This window comes from Solenopsis invicta, chromosome 9 (assembly GCF_016802725.1).
Source record: "Solenopsis invicta isolate M01_SB chromosome 9, UNIL_Sinv_3.0, whole genome shotgun sequence".
Taxonomy (NCBI): Eukaryota; Metazoa; Arthropoda; class Insecta; order Hymenoptera; family Formicidae; genus Solenopsis; species Solenopsis invicta.
Genome location: NC_052672.1, coordinates 12,799,776 through 12,808,651, shown reverse-complemented (window position 1 = coordinate 12,808,651; position 8,876 = coordinate 12,799,776). Strand labels below are relative to the sequence as shown.

Here is an 8,876-nt window from a genome sequence, read left to right as displayed (position 1 = left end):
GAAGACGCGGCGCGCAGTATCGATCCGTAGGATCTCTCTCTCCTTCGCTCCTCTCTCTCTCTCTCTCTCTCTCTTCACACAACCATAAATACAACATCGTAAATCACGCGAAACTTAAACGGCATTCAGTAAGGTATTTTCTTAACACCTCGTCAAAGGGGACGCCTCCGCCAACAATGAGTATCTCGTCCATTGATAAATTTACGATGTGGCGCACGGCATTGTGACCGTGTAATTTGGACTTTCCTGATTTAACGGCGGCCCGGTCAACATGACATCCCTTTAACGACACAAAAGGCAAGAAGATAAAAATCTAAAAAGCCTGTAGATACATGTATATATTTACGATATCATTACAAAGTTAAATCGAGGTAGAGCGATATGAGGGATGATACAAAACTGTACGTTGGGACATTGGGTGGAAGGCGAAGAGAGTTCGGGCTCGATATCCTACTACGCATCATTCAATACGTTGTATGTACGCGAGTGGCATTAAGGAGATACAATATTGCGATGATGCTTAAATTTCAATTACTATTTGCCAAGCGTCCATCGACTTACGCGTACCAACGTTACGGTTGCGATTATCCTGAATGCAGGTAAAGAGATAGGGGGTCCTTTCGACCGAGGCGCGATCACATCTTAAAAAGCACTTTCGATGTTTTAGAGCGAAAAGCACTTAGGAAACGCCTCGGGTATGGAGTAATAGTAATAATAATGTTATCGAGCTTTTATCTGAGCAAGAACGATAAATGTTTAGCAAGCTGCGGTTACGGCCGCGTAAACAAGGATCTGGGGGCGTGAGTAAATCTGTATAAAGGATCGAAAGGTTTTGCCTTAAGGGGCACACGCCGTTGGATCCGTAACGTCCACGATATCCGTTAAAATCTGAGCCAACGCGGGAACATTGACACTTGTTTCAAGGAATCGTCATGAAATTTCAAAATAAATTTTCCAATTACCTATAATTATGTACAATCTGCGCTATTTATCGCGAGAGAAACAAAAGAAACAGTGCTCTGTTGTGAATTTTGAAAATCGGAAGTGCGGCACTCACGATTCAAAACGAGCAAAAATTCTCTTTTCATCCTGATGAAGGGACTTTGCGCGCGGCTGCCAATGGAGGTGGCTAATTAAATTATTTCGATTCAGCCGTCAAAGAATCCGTCGGTTAGCACTTCGGCCAGTCACCACTTGATTCGAGAGGCTATTGTATCCGTCAATAGTTCAATACACCTCATTAATTAAAGAAAGCCCGAAAGGCCGAGAAGAACGAATTGCCCTCTTTTGGAGCGAACAGTTAAGTAATATGATGTATCTGCTATAATTTCTTTTGTTGATCTATTATATCATATATATATAATATATTTTTGACAACGTGATTTTCGTTATCTTCAAAGATATCTGAAAGAGAAGTGTTTTTAACAATTTCACGTATTCCATGTATCAGATAGCAATATAGATAAAATTCATTGCATCAGACTAAATAGCAACGTCACAAAAACATATTTAAATTAGTTGTGCCAGATTAATCGTGTCAAAGTAGTTGGTAGTAGTACCTGTTGGTACCAAGTGACTTTTAAGTTAGGCTGTGGTGGCTTCTGCCACCATTAGGCGGATAAGATCTTCGGTCGGATGATCGAACCTTTACTCTCCCGACCCCAATTTGTATCTTTCCACCATCATCGGTGCTGCCTTTACGAAGCCGGCTTTGTCGGAATGCGAAAAGTGACGCTCGACGCTCCGATAAGATCGTGGCGATGTTGCAACCCCTCGGAGAAAATTTGCTGAAAAGAAGAGAATAATGATAGTTGTCAAATTTAAAAGAAAGCAACTTTTGTTTGAATACGACACTGAGAAATAATTGTCTCTCTTCTACGCTGGATCGCTACAGACGCACGAAGATCCCGCGGCGGTCTCGTGTATTTAACGTGAATGTGATTAATATTCCTGGATGTGAAATACATTTGTCATTCTACCAAGAAATTTCTCGGGTATCGTTGGCCGAATTTTGAAACTGAACCTCGCAGCATGATGCAGGTTCACCGAGAAGAATCGGGTAATGAGTTGGAGCAGACTTGGCGCCAGCGGCTGCGTCACGGCGTTATTTAGTTGAGACCGTTTTTTGTCATTTCTCCCTGGATTGGTAGGACCACAAGAGTGGTGCCGAAAAATACCGCGCACCGTATAAAATAATCGGTGGATTATTGTAACAAATCCCGACGTTTTTTCTCAATCTTTAATCAATCTCTTTTTTTGCAACTTTTTGCGTTGGAAGAGGCATTAATTGCGCACGCTTCTTGCAACGCCGACACAGATCAAGGTTGATGTTCCGTAACTCGGTAAAGAAACGGCGACGAATATAGCCTGAATAATTATGTGAAAGATTAAAAAAGTTCTAAGCGTACGCGCGGAGCGCGCGTTTGCGTTGCCGGACAGTGGCGTTCGATTTACGCTCGATCAAATTCAATTAAAACGCGTAACGACCCTATTCGAAGGTCATCATGGGACGGATATTGACGGGTCCAAGGGTTCGACGTGTCCCGTCGTACTTTGAATTACTATTGGATTATACAGCCAAATTCAAGGTTTTGGCTTCGGGCTGCGCGGCGCGGAGGAGAAGACGAGGGTCTGACTGCCGGCTTTATTGTGTCGGCTTCTCTCCTTTCGCTTCCTTCGATAAAGGATAGCATTAGTAATGGGTTTTAATTACTTTATAATGAGGCCGTGATTTGGCTTCCTCGACTGGCGCCAAGGTTGGGTGTACTTTAGAAAAAAAGACGCTGCCGCGCTGTGCTCTCGCGGTTTGCTGCCAGCTTGATGGCTTTATACTCCATTTCATAGCGAACAAAGGACGCACATATTCTGACCTCTTCAATGCGCGATAATGAAAGCGCAGCTATTATTATCAGAGTTTTTATAGAAATAGTAGGCGCAGTGAGCTACTTTCTATCAATTTAAAGAATACTGACAAATCCGCTTCGACAGATTAGTCAGTCGATAAACGAAGTGGGAACGGAGAAACGATTAAAACAGAGAACGAGCGATATATTAATAATTAACTCGTATGATTATCTAACGCTGGTGTACTTACATTAAAGAAATATACACGTGTAATTGCGAGAAAAGAAATTGCTGGCCGATGATTAATCTCGCGTAGGGGTCGTAGACCGATGTTTATTGGCAACGGTGACACGTGTTCGCCCGAGCTCGCAGCCTATTAACGATTCTGAGCAGCTCATTTAGATACCTGCGTCTTCAGCGCCGAGAGCGCCCGGGAGAGAGGGATGGGAGAGGAGAACGAGAGGAGCGACTAATGCGTCTGTGGCTACCTGAAAAAGCGTCCGCGCGGCGGAGCATCAAAGGATTCTTTGGCGCCGGCTGCATCCTTCCGAGACATCGCGCTGATGTCTCGTCGAGTTGCCAAGGGACTTTACATAAGATCGCTCCAATGTTTTACACGGCAGAATCGTGTTTGACGAGAAGTAAGAAGTCGTGAGGGTGACGACACGTGGATCGTATCTATATTTACACGATCGAACTCTTTCCTATCGCGTCTCTATAACGCGTTTTAAAATCTTTTACAGAATAAATAATTACATGACAATTTCAGTTAACGAGTACATCGTCGGTTATAATATTAACTTTGCGATCTATAAATGTTATCGCTCTTTCTCGCTCTGATTACTATTCTTATCGGTCATTATTAATGATTTATTTTATTGATCAGAATTGATATACTAAATCATTACAGATCTACTTATCTGTTCACGTTAAATAGAGTTTTGGCCTCGAGCACAATGAATATTTGAATCGACACTTCGTATACGAATTACGATGTTCTCTCATTGCTGAACGTTCTCGGAACGCGCCTCGACGATCATCGTTCTTTCCTCCTGTTAATGACAGTTACCGCAGGAACGTCGCGAAAACCGCGGCGAATATACCCGGACGTGCCTGACCCTGAAGCGAGACGCGCGCAATTCTACTTACCGTCTGTTTAATTCGATCAATTTGCGTTGCGGGTCGCGATAAATCCCGCTAGCAAATCGAATGCAAATTGCAAATAAATTGCAGCCCTACTCTCGTCATTTGCGCGGCATGCAACTTCTATGAAACAATTCCCCTCTGGCTCCGCGCGCGTCTGTGGCGCTCCTCTCTGTCTTCCTGCCCTCTTCTTACCCCTCTCGCAGGATCTCTCTCCGGCCCACGCTCGCGTCCTTTTACGTCCCTTCGCTCCCGGTCTCGTCTCTGTATATCAATCAGCTAATTACTCTGCCCTTCGGGTCAATTATATCATTATTTAATTAATTGCGTGTGCGTAATTTCCACGACCCCGACTCACCCTCGATTTCTTGCCGTATACGCACTAATTACAACCCCTTGGGTTGCTCTACGTGCGCGTAACTATATACGAGTTCCATAAACGCGAGCACGACATGACCGCGGGCCGCATTTGCATCTTCTTACGTTATTACCGGACGAATGCGCTGGATCGACGTCGCGTGTGCGCGAGCCACTTTCGGAGTTTCATCGCCGATACAAGCCGCATCGCCGTACTCTGCGGATTACATGATCGCACGGCTATCTCCGAGAGGTATTTACGTCCTGTTTGCGTGGAACAAGATACGGAGGCGGTTTCTTCCATGACATCGCTGACGATACATAATTCCGCGAATTGAAAACGACATTTAGTCTCTCGGCGTGATTTTATTCTCTACGAGATTATATTACTAATTTTTTTTTTACGTAAAAATGTTACGGAAAATTATTATTACATTAAAAAAAAAAACAATTATTACTTATCAGTAGGATAAATAATGTCCGTAACAATATATAATTAGCTTAATTCTTTCTCTTTTTTATGAATTCTGAATTTGCAAAAGAAATAATTTGTATATATTTCTGTACAAAAGAGTAACGTGGATGATACTTGAAATTCATGTTATTTCGATGACTCGCGTTAATCGACGTTCAAGTTTGTTCACGAGTGAACCTACACATGTGGGTTGCGTCGGCAACGAATGCACTGTACAATTACCCGCCATTTTCAAGTCTCCGCGATGCATGCACGTACGCGACATGGTTTAGCGAGTGTGCACTCGACAGCACCTAAGCGTCGCCATGTTTCGACTTAATATCGATCGTAGATGCTCTGTACCGGGCAGACAGCGATGCTACGAATGCATTATGCACGCTCCTATGTAAAGACGGACTGCCTGGAACGACTCGTTTACTCGATGCGATGCGTGTCAGTTGTACGGGGTATCCATAAATTGGTCGTACAAAGGGTGATTTCTCGATGAAAAAGTAAAACGGAGCAATTTAGCTTTGTCATTTAACCATATGGAATTTAATGATTAATCACTTTCGTGCGTCGTCTGCATCGCGATCGTATATAAGAAGAGCCCGTCACGGTTTTGTACAAAGTATATTAATTATATGCGTCTCTTGCGGATTAAAAATGATGGTACAACGAGCGGTTTATTTTCAAGCGAAATTAGTTTGGAAGTGAATTTCGCAGAAATTTCTTCGTCTTGGAAGTAATGTGTTCTTGTGCGAAAAATTATTTTGCACATTTTCAGTTAACACACAATTTTCCAAAGTGAAAAATTAAATTTTGTTTGGAAATGTAGAGAAATTCAAAGTAACCGCGACTTACTTTATATTACATTTTTTTTAGAGAATATATTTATTTCTATTCAGAAATGCATTACTCATGTTCGTTTACTTAGAGCATATCAAATTATTTAAGTGGTTAATTAGATCTGCTGTGATAATTCAGTCATCATTAATCATTTTGTTCCAAAATGAAATAAATTCATTAATTTAAGAATAAGCGTTCTGTCTAAGCAGTATTTTATTAATAAATCAAGTTTAATTTAATCAAGCAGTTAAAAAAAACATTTTCTTAGCTCTGAATTATGTTTTAAAGGTGTTCCATGTTCTCTTAACATTAATATTTCTTTACTATATACATCCGCTATTAAAATTGACAATTGCGAATAAATTGGAGTCAACTTAAATGTTCATTCATTCATTATACTAAGCGTTTTTTTTGTAATTTTATTTTGACACTCTTCTATAACTGGAAGAATGTCGATTCAGGTAAAGTCACGCGTAGCCTGACACTCGTCGCATGTTGCGGTATTAATTTAAGGACAAGCGTTTTCAAGTCGCACCAAGCAAACATCCCTCCGCATTAGGTATACGTAAGCATGTCATTACTGTTGTAAAATTAAGCGACAGTTTATGGTTGTATCAGTTTTCCCATCAATCAGTCCCTTCGAATTGTAGACTAGCTGTTGCACCTGTCAATGACATGAAAAGCCGCTAATGCGGCGGCACTCGTTGAGCACTGAAATTACGTCGGCGACTCGTAATCGATCGCTCGCTCAAAGGGGTTAAGAAACCCTTCGGCCTCGCTCCCTGAATTTACAAAAGTTTTCATTCGCGCAGCTTTTCACATATAGTTATATTATTTCCCCGGAACCATCCCTTCTTCCACCAGTGCACGTATTTGGCTCTTCCGATTTCTCTCCGCGAAACTTTTCGCGCGACAATTGGCCTGGTACGATCATGATCGTCAACCGCAGATGGTAGACGCGACGGGCGATAAAGGCCCCACGTCAACTCTCTGTCGTTACGTGGAAATCGCTTCCAAGTTAAAAAAAAAAGGAGAGAGACGAGGGCAGTTGAAAGAAGAGGAAACGTATTCCTCTGGGATGTCCGCGGGCTTTATGTCCCATCGTAAACCGACTATGCTTTCGCCGTTTCGAGAGGGCGGTGGCCGCTGCCACCTTCGGCTATAAAAGACGACCGACCCTATATCCTCCTGCGGCTAATGAGCCGTGTGTGTTTATGCGATCTGTGATTCGGCTACCGGGTCCCGTGGCCCGTACAGCCGTGACCATTAATCGAAATTTATATAATGCCGCGTGATGCGACGGACAAAAGCTGTCGAGAGTAGGCGCACTTATCTTTTGCTTCGAAATATAGCGAGGGCTATTTTAATGAGAAAGTTTGCATCATTCATTTTAACATTAAGGAAACAATAATGTAAAATATAATGAGACTGGTGTGTTAACAGATGGGACTGAAGATACAGTAGTAAAAACTACTCGTTAGAACTTAATTTTCATGCTCTGATTACATTTTAATGTGAGGATTCCCAAAAGATCGCGAACTGATTTTCGATGAGTCGGACAAAGTTTTGAGCGACGGTAGGAATCAAAATTAAATTTCGAATTAAACTACAATTATCAAATTCCTTGCGCATAAAAGTGATTTGCATCGACGTTAAAGTTATCGTCAACAGAAATCACAAGAGATAAGCGCATTCTTCATATCTTTATACTTCATTATGTATTACAGAAATAGATTTATAAAATTATATTTAATAAAAAATTAAAAAATGGAAAGATTATATAAAGGGATCTAAATTAATAATTTATCTTCCTGCTCGCGCTTTTTCAAGTTAGTGCAGCGAGAGAACCAATCGGCATTGTGGAAAAGCGACAACAATAACTTCGAGAAATCGAGTATCAATGCAATGCACTTTTTTTTAGATAGGAAGGATAAGATTATAGTTCGTGGATGTTTGCCGATTTATGAAAAATGGGTTGCGGTCCAAGTTTGAGAAACGCGTTGTTTTAATATTTAGGGTTCATTTATATATGAATACGGCGATCATATTTTTTTCGAGAAAATGAAGAACAAATCTGAAAATTTTTAGAGTGTTTTTCACATTTTTCCAAACCAGTTCAAATTAAACAATTGAATTTATTCATTATTTCTGTAAAAATTTAACCATTAATATGACATTAGACATTGAAATTAATTAGAAAAATTAGAAAAAAAATGTCCCTTAAAATAAAGAACAGAATTGTGTTTTTAGAAAATATAAGCAAATCTAAAGGACAGCTACCAGAAATAAAGGACACATAGTCAGCAAGATGTGGAAGAAATAAAAATTTAGAGTAATCGTATAATCGAGGTTGGAGAGCGATGGCACAAGGAGATGCGTGAATGGCATATTCATATAGAGCCGCTGGCAGGGAACTCATTCGGAATTAAAGCTCCAGAACCACCCAGCGACGCCCTGGACCACCTAGGGGTCGACGGGGGCGTTGGCTCGGTCCGTCCTTGATACGCCCCTGCGTGTGCTGCCGTTGAAACCTCTTCGGGGGCCAGTAGCCGCCGCACACGCGCTATTTCGCCGTTGCTCTCAAGAGCACACGCGTACCAGCCGGGCTTGGAATTATCGCGGCAGGGGCGTGGACCGGTCTCCCTCGCCGACCCCCGAAATCCGACGACGCAACCCGCCGTCGACTCTACGGACAAAAAACCAAGGGTGACGAGCGTGTACTCGGTCGTGAAGCGCGAGCGAAAATAAACCGATGCACGTCGGTTCACAGCGGCTAATGTGATTCTTTCTGAAACTAACGAGTATTCATTAGCCTTCGATACCTTTGACGGGGAAAGGCGTTCGCAGGGTATTAGCGTTAGTTATGTTCGCGCTTAAGCGACCACGTAACGAACCTCGAAATTTAATTGCTTGTAAGCTCCGGTTAATTGCGAATTTAAAAATGCGCGAGTAACGAGGGTAGGGATGTAAAGCGTGAAAAGAAAAACAGTAAAAACGAGAATCCGACATTCAGAAGTCCGAAATTTTCTTTCCAATAATATCGATCGTTTTGAGATCGAGAAAAGTATCTCCCTTTCTAGAAATCCTCCCGCGTCGGTTTAATTCATTTTCAGCGGTTTTGTCGGATCTTTTAGAAAGTTGATCCGGTCAATAGAGGCGGCGAGGAAAAAAGTTGTAATAACGACTGCGTGGGCGGGGTTCCTGTTCAGCAGGAATATCTAGAACGAGC

General features: G+C 42.0%; 1 long non-coding RNA gene across 1 annotated transcript; it reads right to left on the bottom strand.

Annotated features, from left to right (window-relative positions):
* Nucleotides 1-320: 320 nt before the first annotated feature.
* Nucleotides 321-4,719, bottom strand: LOC120358660. The gene is made up of 2 exons (XR_005575572.1): nucleotides 3,994-4,719; nucleotides 321-1,787 (listed from the first exon to the last, which is right to left on the bottom strand). It is a non-coding gene; the product is annotated as an uncharacterized LOC120358660 (long non-coding RNA).
* Between the last annotated feature and the right edge of the window lie 4,157 nt (nucleotides 4,720-8,876).